Source organism: Oryctolagus cuniculus, chromosome 1 (assembly GCF_964237555.1).
Source record: "Oryctolagus cuniculus chromosome 1, mOryCun1.1, whole genome shotgun sequence".
NCBI lineage: Eukaryota > Metazoa > Chordata > Mammalia > Lagomorpha > Leporidae > Oryctolagus > Oryctolagus cuniculus.
Window position 1 is genome coordinate 210,602,454 of NC_091432.1, and position 21,126 is coordinate 210,623,579.

The 21,126-nt window shown below is 44.5% G+C and overlaps 1 protein-coding gene and 1 long non-coding RNA gene across 11 annotated transcripts in view; one reads left to right on the forward strand and one right to left on the reverse strand.

Annotated features, from left to right (window-relative positions):
* Nucleotides 1-2,114: 2,114 nt before the first annotated feature.
* Nucleotides 2,115-4,009, reverse strand: LOC138844943 (uncharacterized). The gene is made up of 2 exons (XR_011381428.1): nt 3,609-4,009; nt 2,115-3,272 (listed from the first exon to the last, which is right to left on the reverse strand). It is a non-coding gene; the product is annotated as an uncharacterized lncRNA (long non-coding RNA).
* The window catches only part of ZNF462 (zinc finger protein 462), a 148,799-nt gene continuing 130,833 nt past the window's right edge, over nt 3,161-21,126 (forward strand). For 7 of the 10 annotated variants that reach the window (XM_051855976.2, XM_051855984.2, XM_051855982.2 and 4 more), the window contains exon 1: nt 5,733-6,466. The gene's annotated coding sequence lies outside the window, so the exon portion shown is untranslated. Of the gene's footprint in view, nt 3,267-5,732; nt 6,467-7,023; nt 7,182-9,275; nt 9,384-21,126 lie in introns of those variants that run through there. The other 3 variants (XM_051855978.2, XM_070055244.1, XM_070055247.1) reach the window with 3 other exon arrangements.

Here is a 21,126-nt window from a genome sequence, read left to right on the forward strand (position 1 = left end):
GAGACATCCACATAGAGACAGACAGTGAACCACTCCCTGGTTCACTTCCCAAAAGCCCTCAATAGGAAGAGCTGGGGCAGGTGGAAACCAGGAGCTAAGAAGTCAACCTGGGTCTTCCACAGATGTGGCAGGGTCTCAACCACTTGGATGATCATTGCTGTCCTCCTGGGTGCACATTAGCAGAAAGCTGGAATCAAGAGCAGAGCTGGACTTCATCCCAGGCACCCAGATATGGGATGGGATGTGGGGATCCCAGGTGGCATCTTACCCACTGCTGGCCATCATTGGCATTATTGCTTGTGATGAAGCTAAGAACTTTCAAAGTGGATTTAAAAATGTATATACTGAGTAAATAACAGTATAAGTGGTACAGAAGTGTGTAAAAATATGTTGAAGGCGATATGAGAAGATTAACTTTGGAGGAACTGCCATGAACACAATTATAACCAATGACTCTCATCAGCTCTTTGTCACTTTCCTTGTCCGGGCTTAGTTTAATACAAGGAGTAAGAATCTGAAAAGATTGACCTTTCTGCTGAAAGGGATGCTTCAACAAATGGGCAATCTTTCAGTTGAGTGTTTGTTGTTGTTGTAGTTATTTGTTTTTTGCGACTTTGGTTACTAGTTAATCTAGGGTTGCTCCTTTTTCCTTCTTACTCGTTGAGTAAGAATTCCATGTTAAATTGTGAGTTAAGGCCAGACATTAGACTTAACATGAACTCAAAAATTTTATTTTAAAAAAATATTGCTTCTCAATAGCTCTGTTTTGAATAGAAATGTTCAAATTAGATTCTCCTCATTGGCCAAATTTGTTTTGCTTTTGAGTAAGTAAAAAAATCTAAAGTTCTATGGCCAAGTGAGGTGATTTGTAAGCCATAGTTCATGAAGTAGATTATGCAACAAAATAATTGCCACTCATCTTCTCTTACTCATTTTGCACCACTGGTATCCAGTTTGGGTATGATATATTGTAGATGGTGTAGATTCAGCGGTTGATTGATACTACACATGTCTCATATTATAGTAACTAGTTTGATAGAACTGTAAATTTAACATCTACCTGTGGGAGAAAGAATTCCTTTTGAATTTTAGAACACCACTGTTGAAACATATTCTTTTGTATCCAAAAGCATCTATACAAAGATTCATAGAGCAAGTTTAATAAGTTATTGGGATTTCTCTTCCTTTGAGAGCTGTTCAGAATCATGAATGGTTCACCTTTGTTTTCTCTAAGTTCCTTCTTCCTAAGCGTGGACAGTAGACAATCAGTTTTGTTTGTTTGTATACAGTTTTATGAAAATACGCTGAGTTTTCTGTATGAGGTCAGAAAGAAGGTGTACTACTGACTTCACCTTCTTGATATTTGCAGAGTCTACAGTCATCCAATTTGAAGTTTTCAGAAAAACTTTCGAAGACTGAGCAATTTCTAGTAAGGGCAAAGATCTCAAGAATTCAAGGTAAATAATCCATTAAAAATCACAAACTCAGATAGCAAAAAAGACGTATTGAAGTGCACAGAAAAGAGACTTTTTAGATAGGCAGGGAAATGCCACCACGTTCAGGGGTGTGTAACAATATGGTAAATGTTTAAGGATGGAGTTAAGACTTCTGAAAAAGTCATGCTAGATAGATCTTTGTTTTGCTAACATCATCAGCTTGAACAGTTTTCCAGCTAGAATTTACAAGACGGACAATCAACTGGAATTTCTTTGAGAGGGGTTATTGCAGTCAGGAAGCCAGCAAGTTTTTTTGCTTTTTTACTTTATAGAACACAAGTACTGTGATAGTGACATGAGAATCTCCATACATGCTTCCTTCTGTTGAACTTTCGCCTTTTTAATGCAGCCTCCTAACCATCTCTTAGTCCCTCCTGCAGGTGTAGTAGAAATCCCCATCTTTCCCATAAATATTTTTCTTTGAGAGACCTGGGTTGCCTTCCATCTTTAACGTTTTAATAACCAAAATGATTTATGGACTATCTGTGTCCTGCAAGAGTTGGGCAAGTAAGTGGATCATATTTGCATGGGTCACTCTGATGATAGGATGCCACTGTTTCTTGAACTAAAGTCGCAAGATTTATTATTCTATTAATACTCATCAAGTCACTCTTCTGATGAGCTATAATTTCTCTTTATGAGAAGTCTGTGTGCCAGCCACCAGGATAACAGAGAAGAAAGTCCAGATTCCAGCATATTCATATTTCCTGAAACATTAATAGTATTGAAATCCCACATGATACTGGGTGATACTGACAGAGGGTACAGTAACTAAAGGTTTCTTTCAAGGAGTCACCATGCCCCCACCAGAGTTCTCACCTATCCTTGGCTATGTACAACACGCAAGCTTTTCCACTTGAACTATAAAATGTAAACGTTGACCCTAAAGTAGAAGATAACCCACCTAGGAGGCTTGCATTATCTTTGTGAATATTCTTAGGGAATGAAGTAGCAGGAGGTGTGAACTTTCTCCTGTTTGTCTAAATGGTCCGCTAATGGGAAGGGATAATTGCAGTTACTTAAGTGCCAAGTTTATTAAGGTTTTCACTACATCCTTTAGCCACAGAGCTTTCTCCAGTGACCCAGCTTCTATTTAGTAATTTCAGTGTCCCCATCGTTTGAAAAACTGCCCCAAATAAAAACACACAACAGTCCCAAGTAAAAAACCCACTCCTCTTACAGTTAATTTCTTTCAATTATTTTTGCTGGATAGTTACTGCACTTGTGAATTTTAAAAAGAAATATATATGTATATAAGTGTATATGTATATATATATATATATATATATATATATATATATAGTGTGTGTGTGTGTGTGTGTGTGTGTGTTTGGCAGCATTAACTGAAATTTCAGCCTTCTCACATTCCAAATGCAGGGTTATGCAAGAGTTCTGCAATAGTTTGCTTCACAGCTTTGGGAAGTGAATTCGCTGCTAAGCCCAGAAGACCGGGGATGTCTTCTAAAAGACCATCTTGCAGTGCCCTAATTTGGGGATGAAAACTTAGCCAGTGTACCTTTCCTCCCAAGGCACCCACACCCGAAGCCCGAAAGCCACCAGCTCTCCATCAGTCTCTGGATCTCCTCGTTGTCTTTGTCCCTTCCAGACGTGGAGCCTTGGAGAGGAGGTTTGGTTTCCAAGGATTGGAGCGTTTGAAGGGCGGGGCCATCTCCAAGTCCATCTCCCCTTTTTGTCCTCTCCTCCTGGGACGGGAGGGTGGAGCCAGGTCCCCCCGCGGCCGGTTCGGGAGCTCTATCTCGGTCGCTCGAGGTGAGTCTGCAAGGGCGGCAAGCCCGGGTCGTGGTAGCGCAGGTTAATTTCTCGAGTTCACCGCAGTCGGCCGGCCAGCCGCCTCCCGGGTCTTTGCCAAGTGGGTTTACGAGGTCTGGGGCGTGCTGGGGCGCGCTCCCGTGACCGCGGAAGGCTCCTCCCCGGGGCTCGTTCCCCGACTGCGGGAAGCCCTTGGGCGCCCCAGGAGCCTGGGAAACCCCAGGTTTCCTGTGACCTGGTCGCTCGTCCCCGCTGCCCGCCGCCCGCTTCCCTACGCGCACCCGGGGGAAGGGGTGGCCCCCATCTTAGCACTTCCCCGACCCGAGCCAACCCCGGAGGTACCTTCACGTCGATGAGGATTTTATCGCCGCGGTCCAGGGAGCTTTCAACCTGAAAGAACGATTGTGATGTTCCCGGTGCAGGGTTTGACAGAAAAAAAAAAAGTCAGCTTTTTATTAAAGACAAAAGAGGTAAATTAGCAGCCGGGACCCTGCAGGGACGGCGGAGCCCTGGCGCGCTTCCTCCGGTGGCCACGAGGAATTGACGGGGCGCGGCGGGCGCGCTCGGACGCCCCCGGGGTCCGGTGGGGAGGAGCTCGGGGCAGAAGGACTTCCCCGGCTCCCTCGGGGCACCTGGCAGGGGGAGTCCTCCCACTTGCGCACAAAGCCAGGTCCGCCGAGCCGGGAGCAGCCTCGGCGTCCTCCTGGCTCCTCTTTCTCCGTGCTCTCGGCTTTCTTTGGCTCGCCTTTCCCCTCTCGCCTGCGTCCTCCTCGCTCCGCCGGGGCTCTCCTCGCCGACTTTGCCCCGTCCCTCCCGCGCCCCCTCCTTTCTTCTCCACCGCACGCGTAGAGTGTCATTTATTTATTTATTTATCACCCCCGCCATCAACACCCTTTTAGGGCTCGGGAGCTTTTTCAATGTGAGTGGGAGGAGAGAAGGGCAGGAAGTGTTGACTGGGAAGCGGGTGAGATCGTGCCTCCGGGGGGTGAGAGATTTCTGCCCTGGAATATACAATCAGGGAAATCTTGGGAAACGAGCTTTTAGATCTGCTTAGGAAGCCGGCCCCGCTCTCCGCTGGGAACCAACTCCGCGCGCGTCTCCTCCAGCCCCTTCATTGTACGGATTTATGGGTTTATCTGGCCGGATTGTTGTTTGGGGGGAGGGGAGGGGCGCGTAGGAAAGCCGACGATCTTGCCCAGGACCCTCAACACCGGCGCCTTCACCGGATGCGCGCTCCTCAATGCAAAGGAATCCAGCAACATCCCCCAATTCAGACGCGGACAAAAGAAACTTTAATTAAGGTCTCTGCCCCGCGCGCTGCGCGTTTCTCTCTCCCGAGGCGGTGGATGTCCAACTCGAGGATCTGGGAAATAGAAATGGTGCAACCAGCCCATGCCCTTGAACTTCAATCGCTCCTGACTTGCTGCCTTGATTTTTTTTTTTCTTTTCATACTGTCGTTCCCCCCCTCTCCCCCACTCTCCCCGCCCTGTCAAATTAAAGCCTTAGGAGATGTGTGACCAGGTGGAGGTGGGTGGGTGGACACGCCTTTGCCACACACACACACACACACACACACACACAAATAGTTCCGAACGATTTGAGGAAAATTACACTAAATAAAAATTCCAGGTGTGAAAGCTTCGTCTGGGCTCTCTTGTCTTCAGCACCCTGACACCTTATCATTAAGAGCGCTGATTGTGACTACGCGAGCCTTTTAGATGTTCAGCCAGAAAGTGCAAACGACGCGGGGCTGGAGGGTGTAAAGTTATTTAAGTAGCCTTTTTTTTTTTTCCTTTTTGGTGCGCCGTCAAAACATTTCACAAGTTAGGAAAAGAAAGTGGTGGTTCCGAGCCTCGGAATGATCGTGCCCCCCCACCCCCCCCCGCTTCATATCAGAAAAGAAATAAAACGCACAATGAACCTTTATTTCGGGGGAGAAGACTTCAAAATACGTGCCAGTCATGGACAATTTGAGCTTCACTGGAGATCCTCACACCGCAAGCTGAGAAGGAATTAAGCCGCCCCACGTGGTTGATCTGGGCTTAGACTTGAAACCTCCACTTCCCCATGTATGTTCTTGGCAGAGGTTGGCCTCTTAGATGGATGCCTGTGAGGGACCCTCGGGGGCCGGGGCTTGGCGCCCGGGGCAGGGCTGACGGGGCGAGCGCTATGCGCCGCGGGGCAGGCTCCTCACTGGGGGCTTCCTCGGCGGGCCGGGGCTGCGGGGCGCCTCCGGGACGCGAGCGCGCACGCCTCGGCCGGGCGGCCGCGCTCCTCGCACCGCCTTCTCCGCAGGTTTTTATTCATCTCATCTCTCTCTTCCCCTTCTCCTCCTCCTCCTCTGCCTCCTTCTCCTCCTCTTCCTCCTCCTCCTCCTCCACCTCCTCCACCACCACCACCACCTCCTCCTCCTCCTCCTCCTCCTCCACCGCCGCCGCCGCCACCTCCTCCTCTTGCATCTCACTGGCCTGGCTCTGTGTTGCTCTGAGTGACAAAGACAATGTCCCAGCCTTAACTTTGCAACCACCTTGCCTCCTTCTGGGGTTCGGCGGGGGGGAGGGGGGACAGCAGCCGCAGCCTCAGCATCTCTTCCAGCTTCTCCTCGCTCTTCTGCAGCTCTTGGAGAATTCTTCGCTCGCTCTCCTTTTTTCTCCCTCAGCCCTATCCTCATTTCTTTCTTTCCCCTTTTCCCCCCTCTTCCTCTGCCGCACGTTGTTGTTATTAGCAAGGCTTCGCGCACCCCCTGGTGCTCCGGCGTTTTGTGTGGCAGGAGAAGATTGTCTTCCTTCTCTCTTTCTGTCTTGCTTTCTCTCTCCCTGTGGTTGCTCATTATTCAGAGAGAGACACAGAGGGAGGGAGAGCGAGCGAGCGAGCGAGCGCGCGAGGGAGAGGGAGGAGAGGAGAGAAGAGGAGAGCGAGGGGAGAGAGAGAGAGAGTGAGAGGGAGAGGGAGGGAGGGCGAGAGGGAGAGGGAGAGGGACGGATATCTCAGGTCATCTGCAGCTGCAGCGAGTCTGAGGAGCCGAGGAAGGCAGGGAAGATGGCGATCCTCCATTGCTGAGACCCGGCAGAAGCACATGAGACTCCCAAACAACTTCCACAACAATAACCCGAGCAGGAAGAGGAGAAAGAGAAAGAGGATAAGGAGGCGGTGGGGCTGGAGAACGCGAAGCACCTTCCGGCGCCGGGACGCTTCTTCTGTAAGTTACTGCAATTAAGCAGCACCTCGGGGTGGTCCGGGTGCCCCGGGGAGGAGAGCGCCGGGTGGTGGAGGCACCGGCGCGCTCATTCATTCGGCCGAGGAGGGTTGGAGGCGCGGGGCGGAGAGGAAGTCCCCTGCATGGACTGGCTGTTGGGAGAGAAGAAGCCGGAGAGGAGGAGGAGGAGGAGGAGGAGGAGTGGGGGAGGAGGGAGAGCAGGAGGGGGAGGAGGAAGAGGAGGAGGAGAAGCGAGGGAGGAAGAGGAGGAGGAGGAAGAGGAGGAGGAGAAGGTGGTGGTGCTGGTAGTGGCAGTGGAGGTGGCTGTGCTTTTCCTGCTGGCTGCTCCTTCGGCGGGGGGGCGGGGGGGGGCGGGAGCGCAGCGCTGGGGCTTAATTAATTTCGTGTAGTTCTATGAAGAGAGGAGAAAATGAAAGATGAGTGAGAAGAGAGCTGGAGGCTCCGGACGGATGCTCCGAGTGTGGGGACAGGAGTAGGGGCAGAGCGGAGGCGGAGGGCGGGAGGCAGGAGACCTGAGCCGGGCGCCGGCGGGAGCGAGCGAGGGTCAGGGGAGCGAGCGCTCCGAGCGGGCGGCCCCGACCTGAGCGGGTTGACCTCTTTCTTTCTCTGTCCCTCTCCTTCCTTTCCCCCCCTCTCTGTCTGCCTGTCCCCCGCCCGATGGCAAAGCCCAGCGGATTGGCACCCCCCTCTTCCTCAGGTATTTGCCTCCTCTCTCTCTGTCTCTCTCTCTCTCTCTCTCTCTCTCTCTCTCTCCGAAGTTGGGATGCGGGGTCGGGATGTGGCGGGGGGTGGCCGCCGCCGCCGCCGCCGCCGCTGCCGCCGGTGCAGGCGGTGAGGAGCGAGGCGAGGAGCCGGGGGCGCGGGCCGGGCAGAGGGGCGCAGGTTCAGGAGCAGCTGAGGAGCTGTCTCCAGGCTGGGGCTACAGAAGCGTCTGGTGGAGGAGGACAACGGTTTCTGGAGAGGAGAAGCCATTACACACGCTGGGCTGTGCTCTGAGGAGGGGAGAAAGGGAGGCAGGGGCCTTGAGGGGGGGGCGGCTCACTCCTGGTGCGGTTCCCAGGGGTCTGCCCGGCTTCCAGGCGCGAGGGGAAGCCGCAGCCGCCCCCCATTGGAGCAGCCCCTCTCCTTTCCCTTTCTTTATCTCTCTGTCCTCCATTTGCAAGCTGTCTGCTTTGGTTCCAGTCCAGACTCCACAAACACAAAGCTCCTTCTCACGTTCATTCTCCAGGCTGCTCACCATTCCTGAAGGAACCCTCATTTTCTTTTCATTGTGGCTCCTGACCCACAGCCTGCCCGGAGTTCCTTTTATATTCCTCCTCAACCCTCTCCCCCCTCCACCCCTAGAAAAAAGGAAGGAAGAGAAAAGAAAAAAAGTTTCATTTTTTTTTTTTAAGCACGCGTCTGGGATGGGGAAAGACCAACCAGTTGGGGCTTTCTCCCAGGGCTCCCGGGGGCTGTGTCTGCATGTGTGTGTTGGCTGTTTGGTTTGCTTTGGTTTTGTTTCTGGAGGTTGCTTGCAGGGGTTTGGAGGAAGTGACTAGTTGGGTTGAGAGCTGAGAACTGAGTCAGGTAAGCCGTGTCATGTGGTAACTCCACCAGAAAATGGAGGAGAGCGGGTTTCCAGGAGACAAAGCTGAGATGAGAAGTGTTTATAAAATTATGATGTCTCCATTTTGAAGCTCTGTTGGTGATGGCTGGAGGAGGAGGCTTGCCTGCCTCTGCCTCCTTGCTTTCCAGGGGGAAGCCTTGAGGTGGACCCTCACTGTCTGTTCATTATGCAAGGGCTGGTGAGGGTTCCTCAGGCTTCTCTCCACCCAAGGAGCGCTTTCACAAGTTGAGGCCGTGGTTTCCCTTTTAAAGTAAACTTTTGGAATTTTTTTCTCCTTTTGAGTGGACCTGAAGGGTTTTGACTTCCTTCAGGAAAGGCAATGCAAAAACCTGGAATGCTTCTCCTGAGGTTTCCACACAACTTTAAGCTGCGCCAGGTCTCCTGAAACTCACCAAGAAATGTGATTTCTTCCTTAAGAAGATGGTGGTGGCCCTGAGCTGAGATTTCTTCTTTTTTTTTTTCCCCCTGAGTTCTGGGGCTTGATTATCATCATGTGGGCATGCTTTGCAAGACTTTCTGACCTGGTTTGGGTTGATTTCTGCAAAAACCCAAACAACAACTCCCCCCCCCCCAATCCTGCAAGATCTCAGAGGGAACTCTCACACTGGCTGAGTGACGCACCAGCTTCTCCAGGTTCTGTGTTTCTCTTCAGGCTGATCCATCTGTATGCTAGGCCTTCTTGGAGTTCCTTTGTTTCCCTTTCCTACTGCTGTTCCACTCCCCCCCCCCCCATCCCCCTGTGTTCTCAAGTACTGTAAGTCTTCAGGAATATCAGTGTGCCTTCTTAACAATGTCACTATGGAAACACACTTTGAAAATCTTATGTCACTTGACGAAACCTCTGTCCAGGTGTCTTCACCTTTTAATTGGAAGGAATCTATTAATCTTGTAGGAAGACATTTTGTGAGCATGGTTTGCAAAAAGGACCCAGTCCTACCCCAATCCACACACAGTGATAGATTGAAGCTCATGACAGATTTGTTCTAGGGAATTATGTAACTGAACCAAGTAAAGAACTGAATCTTGAAAGGCTTCAGGAATTTCTAAAAGCCAACCATGAAGATGTTGCTTTTCCATTAGGGAAGGTAGCCATCTTGAGGATGAGGGAAGATCTTGGATGAATTTCAGATGGACTCTTGAAGATAGGTGAGGAGGGTTCCATAGTGGAATGAAAACTTGGAGGAGATTCAAAGCGAATTAATGTATTCTCAGGAGGCTAATTGGACCTGACTTTCCACTAAAGAGAAACATAGGAAGGTACCAGCTTCAACAGAAATAAGGGACACATTGGTGAGCGACTCATATCAGCTTTTTTTCCTGCTTTGCTTTCTCATTATGTGTCAGATTGTGTGTGTGTGTGTGTGTAAAGTTCCTTATGTCTACAATATTCTTATGCATATTGAAGTGGTTTTGGATTCCAGATGTAATTATATTCTGTTGAGTAGCTGGTAGCAGTGTCACTCAGCAAATGCACAATGCTGCATATGACAACATCACATTTTTCAAACCAAACTGTTGTGTCATTAATTGAGGGTTATTGTTCTTCTGAGGGGTGTGAAAGGAGAGGGGAAATGCATGGTTCTTTAGCTGATAATTGTCCATGGCCAATGAAGTAAAACCCTGTTTGTACAGATGAAGATGTGTGGTTTTCAGTTGATGAGTATTCTCATTTAAAAATTCTTCTGTTCAGATCCCTGCTCTTTTGTTAAAACCTAGGTCCTTCCAAGAGCACTTTAAAAAAAATCTTACTTGGAATCACTCATACCTTTCATTATTCATTTTTGAATGCTATCCTTTGATAACATTACTTTGCTGCTTAAGTGGAATGTCCTCAATGTTATATTTAAAATTGCTAATGCAGGTATGGATGCTACATGTTCAAACTTGGAAGCTCAAATGCAATAGATAAAGAGAGTTATTTGAGAAAGTAATTACCAGATAATTTTGTGTCTAATTAACCATACATGTTTATGTAAACAAATACATTCTATGTTGATCCTGAAGCAAACTTTCCTGATATCTTTTTTTGATTGTTGTTGATGGCTGGACAGCTGATTAATTGATTTATTTAGTAGCATGGAGTGGGAGGGGATTTGAAAAACTGGTTGCCAGTCCAGCAGTTTGACTCACCACAGTTTGCACTTTGCAAGCAAATGTTTTGGTTTCTTAGTAGACAGTCTTAGAGTTAAGCTTTTCTGGAAGAGAAAGAATTTAGGGATGTAAGTGGCATTTGGAGTTTGAGAGTATGTTCTGACTGGTTCCCTAAGAGACACATCCTCCATCAACATGGGAATCGTCGTAACATCCAAAGAGGTCTACACATCCAAAATGGTCTACACATTTGAGTTGAGTTGAAGATTTTGGATAAACACCAAGAGAGATCTAGAGTGTGTCAAATTGAGCATTCTCATTTAATAGAGAAGCTCAGCATTCCTTTCTGGTTTTGAGACATCCAGTTCATGGGGTTTAATATACAAATTTTTTGCCGCAGCTCTAGTGTATCACAAAGAGAAATTCTGGAGAAATATTTGTGAGCTATGATGTACACTACCATAAAAATAAAATTCTTGTTGCATCTTCATATTCTGTATTATTTCTCCTATAGGACTTATGTCAACTTAATTCAATGGTGTCACCCCCATCCCTTCCCCTTCAGCTGGAGATGTCTTTTAGAGAAAAAGAAGACTCTATTCTTCCTAAGGAGTCTTCAGAATGACAGTAGGAGGAAAGACAGGAATGGTCAAGTTGCCTTGGGAAAGAACCTTGTTTTCTCTGGGGTGGAGTTTAATAGGGTCTAATCTGTCTTGAATTATTCTTTAATGTTGAAATTTCTTGGTTAAAGTAGCCTTACTTATCTTGTGGTATATGTGCTTTTCACACTTTCAGTTCACTGCTTCATGGAACAGAGACCCAACAAAGCCTTTGTTTGTTTTGAATGTTCTAAGTTGATGATTGCAGGGAAGAGATGTTATTTGATAATGCCACAGGTATAAACTAGGGAACACACAAGTGTATGATGGTTGGTATATGGAAACTAAAGACGTTTAAAAGAAGTTGGGGGAAAATATTTGCAGGGTCTGTCTCTAAAATCTGCTGAACTAGAAGACAAAAATCAACTTGTGTGTGTGTGTGTGTTTGTGAAAGCAAGTACCTTGTGAGTTTCACATACTTGTGAAGTTGATGGCTTTGAGAGAAGCATTAGCTGGGTGTTGGTGACCTATTAATTGATTATGAGAAAACAGAGGGGAGAGTGGATAATGCTAGGGGAAAATTCCTCTCCTTGTGTGATATGCCAAGACATCTGGCAGATGTTATGTTGGGCCCTAAGGAATGGACAGTTTAATTTTAGCCCCAGTAAGGAAATGGGAAGTTCTAAGCTCTTTTAATAGCACAAGTCTTAGTTTGGGGAAGGTTGCTTAAAAAAATAAGAAAGAAAGGAAAAGAGACATTTAGTATAATATGAAAAAATTCTAGTCAACAAGGAACATAAGCTTAGATTTTGGGGTGACAGTCCAAAATAGTATTTTCTAAGTAGAAATTAGGATAAAAATCATTTGAAAATGATATTGTATATATCTGGACACTATAAATGAGGAGTATTAGATAGTTACTATTTATCAGGCAGAACTTCCAATTTAGAAGCTAGCTTTGTTTTAAATGCCTTCCAGAGATAGTAGACTTCACATATCCTCCTTCCACCCGCATTTTACTGAAGAGGAAACTGGCACAAGGACGTGAAGAGACTTGCACAAGGTCAGAAAGTTCAGTTGTAACAAAGCCAGGCCTAGAACTCAGGTTGGCTGAGTCCAGCACAGTGCCCTTTCCACTACCCCAACTGCGTATGATTGTCACTGGTTGTGAAACAGCCGCTCTCCTCTCCAGGGCCCCGGGCTCTGAAGCACTCTGGAATCACACACTCATGGGACAGGAGTATGAGTTTTTGTTGGTTCTGTTGAACATGTTGGGAGCCCAGGGCAGAGCATGGTTTCATTCATGGATCCGTAGCCTGAGTTGGTTCCTGTGACTTTCAGTCAAGCTCTAGTTACTGGGTTTGGAGCTGTGCTTTTCATTTTTCTTGCTCTCTTCTCATTCCATCGTCCAGGGCTTGGGAGTCCTTTTCAAATGCCCTTCTTTAGAAGTTTGTCTGGGACTATTGCAACTCACAAAAGTGCCCACAATTGGACTCAGAGGATCTATTTTGCAATGCAGTACAGATTTAAATTGGCTTCTTTCAGAGATGCCATTTTGTAATACTGATGAATGGCTGAGAGGGTGAAATCCAGTCTGAAACAATTACTGGTGATTTTCCAGTGTTCCATACTCATTCAAAACCATGCCCTTCATGTATCTTCTTGGAGCTCATTTCTCCCTTACAGACCAATGGCTAATTATATATATATATATATATATATACACACACACACACACACACACACGTACAATGACTTTTAACAACAGAGCAATTTAACCATGAGCAATGGGGCAGGGGACAGCATACTATAGGAAAGGTGAAATAGATTTCCATTCCTGTGTCCTCTTGGAGAAGCAAAAATAATTTTGCAAAGAAGAGAGTGATGTTTGGAAGTTTCCACATTTTCTCAGCTCCTTCCAAATGAATGCATGAATGCATAAATTCTTCATCCAGGAGACAGTCTGGAGAAGGTAGTGTTGGATGTGGACTTCTGGCAGAAAGACAGTTAACGCTGTAAACAGTCGAACCTCAGTGTGGCACTCCTCCAAATGAGTTGACTGTCGAAAATAAAATGTTCCAGAAGAACTGGGAGAACAGGAAAGAAGTTAAAACAGCATGGTTTGCATGCCAGTACTGAAGGAAGAAAAAAAAAAAAAAAAAAAGCAAGGGGTTGAGGGGGGGCACTGGAGAGAAGATAATCCAAAATTGAACTGTCTCCTGGATTTATAAGACCCAGGAGAAGAAGTTTCCAATGTGGGAAAATTGACTTTTGTGAGTTTAGATTGTATTTGCAGTTTCATAGGAAACTCTTTTGAATTTTTTGTCCTGTTGAACTTTGCTTCTGGAGAACTGCACGGACTGATAAATGGGAAGTCCATTGGAAACGATTTGAATTTGCATTTTTCTGCTTGGAAAAGCTGCCCAACAATTTATCTTCTTTCCAAGACCTCCTGTCCTCAACCATTGAAATACATGTAAGAGTTTTGAAGTCTTCACTTGTGTGGCTCCAATACAAAGTTGTTTTGTTTTCGGGGCTTAGAATGGTGTGATGTGAGAGGGGTACTAGTATTGTCACCTACAAATGCACTGTCTTTTGGTGAGCAGATTACTTGGTGTCTTCAAAGCATTCTTGCCTAATTCCTAGCTGGAGACGTTTCTTCTTGAGTTATTCTTGGAGGGAAGGTTTCTTTTTGTGCCAGGTCATGGGTATTTTGGTATTGATTTCCTTGCTTTCATGTGTTTGTTTGCTTATTTAGTTCACTGAATGTTGCTTCTGGATATTATAAAATACTTGTGCTGTGCCTGTCCACATCTTCCCTCTGACTTCATTCGAAGGGTAGAACCTGCTCCTCGGGGTGAAGGATGGTTGATGGATACTTATTTGTTCAGAAAATAAATACTTGAAGATGGGGATTGCATAATTCAGAAATTATGTAGACTTTTAACAAAGACTTTTAACAAAGGAAAGTTGGGGAAAATTCTACCAAGCATCCATGGGTCCTGATTAAAATGTTTGAGGATCACTTAGTAGGAAATGAAGCATTTGCCCACGGTGAGTAAGAAAAGACTTACCTTTGGATTCGGATTGGGCTGAGCACTAACGGAGCTGGAGGCCCAGGCAGGACAACTGTGTCAGAAGTAATTAAGCCCAGGATTTGTGGAGAGGCTTATCCGCCACAGAGCCCAGCTGGGAAGACCAAACGGGCTCCCTAAGCCCTTGTCTGGCCAGTTGAACCAGAACACCAGCTAAGGCCTTCAAATTTTGGAATTCTTCTTTTCTCTGTAAAGATTTAAGAAGGTAAAGCCATTATTCTTCAGTTTTGTTCTTGTCAGCTGAGGGCCTCTCTCTCTCTCTCTCTCTCTCTCTCTCTCTCTCTCTCGCTGAGAAATGCCAGAAGCAGGGGGATAGGAGCTGATTTCCTCTGAGGGGACATTCTCCCTGCTCACACTGCAAATGCACCTATAACATTGCACTTATTACTCAGAAAATAATTGTGCAGTGGCACAATGTGGGATACTTGAAAGATGTTTGCCGCACAAAGGTTCCAATCCTCACCTGCAGATTAAGAAATGGGTTTCTAAACCACCTCATTTCTATTGCTAATGAAAAGCTTTGGAAGGCACCTGTGAATTAGAGCTCCAGCTGCTATCATGGTAGGGGAAGTTAGGCCTTGAAAGGATATATGGATTAGCCCATCAGAAAAGCAAACAGTAGCATCAGCACAAGTAGAAAATAGACAGGGTTGTTAAGCTAACAGAAAAGTAGGCTAAAGCATTGCTGTAATTATATGGTGGAAATTTGTTGGGAAGGAAAGACTGCTTGGACAGAAGAAGGAAAAGAAGAGAGGCCAAGGAGTAACTGACAAGTCAAAATAAAAGAGATCTGTCCACTGGGAAGAGCCTACAGGAAGGAGCTTTCAAGAAAACAATAAAGCAAATAGAAAAAGACCTTGTAATCTGGTACCTATTGCATGTGAAATACAAAGATCAGGGCTTAGACCTACATTCTTTGGTCAGTTTCTGTTGGAAAAAAAAATAGAAGTGGGCTTGGAAAATAACTTCTGGGTCACAAATACAGTTTTTCTGATACAGTACAGGTGGAAAGTTAAGGGTGCTGGTTAGTAGGCCTAGGATTTTCCTGGAGAATGAACAAAGTAGAGAATAGAGCACAAAAGAAAATAGCTACATTATTACTGGGTAGAAAAATGGGATCATTCTCTCTAAAGCTGTCCATACAGTTTTTCCACACACATGCTGGATATTAGAAGAAATGAAGAAAAAGACATGCTCATTTCAGAGGGGGAAAGGAATAGACAACGAGTTGTCCTACCTGGGGTCTAATTTGTGATTGAGTCATTTTCTTGTGCCAACCATCACAGGCTGATCTGTCAATCCATTCTCTGCATTTTAAAATCCAAAATAAGGCTGTTGTGGTCCAGAATGTTTAACTGTGCTAATCCTAATTACATCATCCCTCTGTGTTATGACCAATTAGTCAGCAGTTGAGTACCAATCATTCAATCCAGATTGTCATGAATCTGATCTAGGGCTCTTTCATTTAGGGGTAAAATTTGAACTCTGGGTTATAGACTAAAGATGGCCAATGATAAATGACAGCTAGAGATCATGTAAAGATTTCAGTGTAACAGATACTTATCGCCCAGAGTCTTGTCTTGTCAGTGTTTTTGATCTTAAATAGTCTTCTCTGAAGACAGTTAATTAGTATTTAATAATAATTACTGGGAAGAGGATCTGTGTGGAAGAGACCATTTTTCCATTTGAATGTCAGAGTTCAACTGCAGCATCTTCTCCCCTATCTTCTGTCAATGGAATATCATCTGTCTTGATACTGAAGAAGAACAATAAAGAATAAATATGATTGCTTCATCCAAAAATTCTGCTAACTCCTCTACAAAGTGGAATATCCCGTAGACCTTCAGAGAAATATTATTTCCCCTCTTGAATGGGTTCATAGTTAATATTAATACTCAGAAACCTTTGTTTAATATTTAGTATGAACTGGAGACTGTTCATGTGGTAGAAAAAAACCTAGGTTTAGGGAAGCAATTTACCCAATTTCCTACAAAGTAGTGGAATCAGAATTCACAAGAGTGGGGACTGCCTTCAGAGCCCTGGCTCTCAGCTGGTGGGACCTGGCCTTGGTTATTACTTAGTATGCTAATAGCTTATGTTCCTGATGGTTTATCTCTCCCAATTGCTTCTGCCAGGAGTATATCCTTGGTGTTCTGGAAGGAAATCAGCATAATGGAGAATTAATTGTAATATATTGGTTGATTTGAGAGCTATAATATATTATAATAGCTTGATGAAGTGTGTGTAACTGAAGAGTACCCCTTTTTTGTTCTTCTGAGTTACAGAGGAAATGATGGGGGAAAAAAAATCAAGAGACTAAGGTGGAGGGAGGTAGAGTAAAAATATTCTCAAACTGTACCAAACTCAGTAGTGTAAAGTACTTACACACAAGGATTTTTGAAAAGAGACCTTACCTTTTAGGGTAATAATGACATGCCATGTGAAATTTTTTTTCTTTCTTTCTTTCTTTCTTTCTTTCTTTCTTTCTTTCTTTCTTTTTTTTTTTTTTGAAGTAGAAAAGGTGTTTTACCTTTTTCTTTCCTAGGACTTCCTAAGTTTCAGTATTCTAGATATGGCTCTGGTTACTGTAATCCCAAGACATGTTTTCAAAAGCTACACAGACATTTGAAAATTAGTTTCACTACCAAATGGTCATTTTTTGGAAAATGGTGCAGATTTTCTTAGAAGTCTGGGTGCTAAGACTCCTCATCCCCTTTGGAGATCACCATGTGCTTTGTTTAGATCACGGAGGCTTCATGAATGTTTTGGGGTATATTTGTCTCTTCCTGAAATAATTCAGCACAACAAGGAAGCTACTGTTGGTGGATGACCGAAAATGCCCTTAACAGAGTAACACGCTGTACTGAGAGAGACAGGGCAGGTCCAAATATCCCTTAGATAGCTAGGACTGTAGCTTTTCTGTAAGACAAGTAGTTGGTCACTGAATGCTGTGGACTCTCCAGCCCCCAAGCTACAAGTGGTGGTTTTGTAAAATCTCAGCTTGGGTGCGGATCCATACAGTTGATGTCTGGTCCCCAGACAGACCCACAACCACGACTACTATAGGAGGATACACATGTATTCTGTCTATAAGGCGTGCTAGAGAAGGCAGCAGAGTCATCCTCTTTCACCTCTTATCCATCTCATCTCTACTAAACTTATTAAAACATTGCTTCTTGAGATAAAGAACTTCAATGGGAGAAAGGCTCAGAAAAAGTAACTTTATAGTTGAAGAGAGTAGAATTGAACTCTACCAAAGCATGTGGATCTGTGTGCAGGATTTCTAATTTACAGAAGTAAAGACTTTATTTATAGCTCCAGTTAGTAGTGCCTAACCTTCTCAAAGGAGCAGGTGCTTGGGCCCTCATCCCCTGTCCCAGTCCACTCTGAGTTCCAGCTCCCTACTGATGCACACCCCGGGAGGCAGTGGTGATGACTCAAGTGGTTGGGCTTCTACCATCCACATAGGGGGAGACTGGATGGAGTTCCCAGCTTCAGCCTAGCCCAACCCTGGCTGTTGGCAGCTTTTGGAGAGGGAACCAGCTGATGGGTGCACTCTCTCTCTCTCTCTCTCTCTCTCTGTGTCTTTCTACCTCTCAAATAAAATAAATAAATAAGTAACTTAAAATAATTCCTTAGGCCAGCCTGTCGTAAAGACCAGTCCTTGTATCTTCAATCTACCTCTTAAATCTTTGATGATAAACCTCCCCAGGGTTACCCTCAGGAACTATTGTGCAGAAAGTGAGGTGAATTAGGGATATATATATACATATATATATATATTTATGGCTAATAATTTCATGACAATCAGGAATGAGATGCTGAGTTTGAGAACCCACTCAACTTGAGAGGCCCTCTAGGAGAGGGAGCCTTGGAGCATGTTGCAAGGAGGTAAGGTCAAGTTTTTGTATGCAGTCCAGGCACAGGAATCATCCATTATCTAGAAAAGAGAAGAAAGTCACATTTTCAGAGATAGATTCCGTGGTATTGTTAAAGAGGTCTGTCGTGTAGATGGCGTAAAGTAATAGGTATTTAAGAAAGCAGGATTGTTATTTCATTTGAGCGGAAGTTCTCATTCATTCCATCTTCCCTCGTGGCTTTGCTTCCAAGTAGCAGCTGTGGGGTGCTTGGGAGTGAAGAGGTCTTGAGAAACAGATGTGAACTGTCCCGTGGTTGACTCAGTGTTCAGGAGCACCTCGTCCATTCTTTTCCTGACCATTGGCTGTAGCTTGTTAATAATGAGTGAACATCACCCATAGGTCCTGAAATTAGCAAGTGTTAAATGTTATGTGATTATTAGGGGAAAACAAGATAATCGAGTCAGTGGGCTTAATTAGGTTGTGATTGCCCAATTGCTGCTCCATGGTAATTATATTCATAACCCCATTTCTAGACGTCAAATACAATTATCAAAATTGACCCCATCACAGGTAAGTGCGAATGATCTTATCTGAAGCAGCTTCTGCATGGTGAATATCTGCTGTTCCCTCTTCCCCTCCTGCCACCTGCCCAAGATCTTTTCCCTGCCTTAATTGAAAGGTCAGTGACCATATAGCTTTGCTTGTGACCATGCCTGTATTGTATAGCTTGTATTGGTGTCCATAGAAAAAAGATCCTTAAATGTTGAGGAATTAAATATGCTTACAAAGTATTTTAATAAGCCACCAGATTGGAATCTTGGAGGCATAAAAATCCAAAATTGACTAGCTTGTTTTTTCCCTAGCCCAAGAAACCTATTCAGTTGATTTAATGTGATTTCCTTTGAGTAGCTCTTTTGTCTTTATAAGGCACAATCTTAAAATGAAAGAGAGACCTCTGTGTTTAGGATAATGCCTCATCAACATGGTCATTAAGGTCTGAAGAAATGTACAATGAGAACTTTTAACCATGTTACCCCTTCTGTTCTCCCAAACTTAGGAGGTTTGCTGCCAGTGTTGTCTAGTATAAAAAGAACATGCCATTGCTAGAGAAATTGTTTACTATTTATCTCTCAAATGAAAGTGCTGATTTCTAGGAAATACAAACAGTCCGTATCAGAAGTGTGCATGTCAGTGTGACACAATGAATCATTAGGCCAGACTGTCTTTGGCAGCCTTCCCTTTGGACATGTAATTATATGGAAAAATAATTCACTTAAAAATTTGTACACTGTGGGTAAACTTCAGTACAGATGATAGGTCTGAAGAACATCTAGGATCCTCAGTTGTCAGATGTGCTGCTTTACCCAAATGAAGTGACTTCAGAAAGTTTATGGAAATTGGAATTAAAATAATGGTATTTTTGAAGCTTGTGTGTGTGTGTGTGTGTTTAGGAAGGAGGGGATGAAAAAAGATTCTCTGGGTGCTTAACTTCTTGAGGAAACATCAGGAGAGGCATTTCTACTGAGCAGTCATCTCTACACCTGGGTCCATTAAGGAAGTAGAGGGTGATGGGTGGAGCCTCCTGTTTGGGGCTACATAAGTGCAGTTTGAAATTCAACTCTGTCCCTTCCTGGCTGTGTGACCCTTACTAAGTCACTTAACTTCTCTGTCCCTATGATATCCTACCCAATGAAATAGGAATGATAATAATATGACTCTCTGGAACTGATATAAGGATTAAAAAATATTATGTATCTAAGGGTCTCATTTCCGAATGGATACTCAAAGTGATAGTTTCTTCATTTCTCATGGTTAGAGAAGTTGAGTTTGAAATTTTCTTTCAAGGTTTTGCATATTCACCTACAGCCAGTCTATTGGTTATTTTTTCCTTAGTCCTAAACTCAGTTTTTTTACTCTCGCTGGTTTAATTGTGTGCTGTGTGTGCCTTTACTGATGGATGCTGTTGGCCACTCACAGGTAGACACTGCTCCCTTGGGAGTGCTGGTCTGTTTGATTGGGGACTCAGTGGCGCCCCTTATCTCTGTGTGCATTTAATAGGAATTTGTAAGGCACCTGAGAATGATGGGAGTTCCTCTCGAAAAGTGCATTTACATGGTAACAGCACCCATCTAGCCCAACTTGGTTGAGCTAGTTCCTGAGGTTCTATAGGAGAACAATTTTTAATCTTTAATCTGAGCTCTTTGGAAGGAAGATGTTTTTATAGTTCCTAGTATTTGGTATCATTCTGGCATAAATGATTCATCTGAGAAAACCATATCACTATACTGTTTTATATAAATGTTGGATGCCTCATTATTGCTTTATTTGTATAGATATCTCCGAGCAAGATTGAAGACTCTACTGGAGTCTTTGCTTAGAAATGCTTTGGTTTTCTCTGCGCAAATGTTTATTTTAAAAGCCTGTGTCCACTTGGTCTTACTAATATACTGTAATATCAGATGCTTTGAAATCTCAGGGGTAAGGAGGCTAATTATAGAGTGTCTGAAGGGTAGATGATATTTCAAAATGCGGAAAATGTGGAGTGGTGTTGGTAGAACCTAACAGAAACTCACCTTGTTGGCTCTGGCCAAAGAACATTCATTGGTGGCTTCGTTGGTGGCAGTGTGGTGGTGGTGGAGATGTTGGTGGCGAGGATGAAGAACCTGTTAGTGGTTCTTTGGTAAAACTGTGATTTTTCACCTTTAAAATCAAATTGCCCATGAAGGTTCTTTTAATTGTTATTTATTTACATTTTGGAAATTTCTAGAGAGGCAAAGATATCAATGGGTTTTTCTTTTTAAATTATAAAAAACTTCATGGTTGCCTCTTTCAAATTGTGCTCAATTTTTATTTGAGGAGAGAAAAAGTGACCGTGTGTTTATTTACTAATGTTCAAATCACATGATTCTCATGAAAGAGAGACTTCTGGTTTCAAAGGGCAATCCTTGAAACCGAAGGAGTGATCTAGCCATGATTATAGTAGTAGTTACGTCATCCACAGTGCCCTCCATCCATTAAGAAATGTGGAATGACACTTAGGTAACCGGTGTATTAAGGAATGCCACCTTCTCCTGTATTCAATTCTTTACATGTCCTAGTAACCTCACCTGCCTGTGACCAAAGAGTAGCAGAAACGCCATGGGCTTTGGAGAAAGACCTACATCCACACCCCTGCCTCCTCCCACTCCTTAGTTCTGTGAATTTGGGTGAAGCTCCAAATTGTTCCTGGTCTTGGTTTCTTGGCTTCAGAATGGAATCCTTCTCTGGTAAAGACTACTAGGCATAATACATGTAAAACACCCAACACCTGCCAGGTGCCCAATAAATGGCTACCTCTTGCAGTTCATTTGCAATGATGAATTAGTGGCCACCCAGTGGCTGGGGTGCA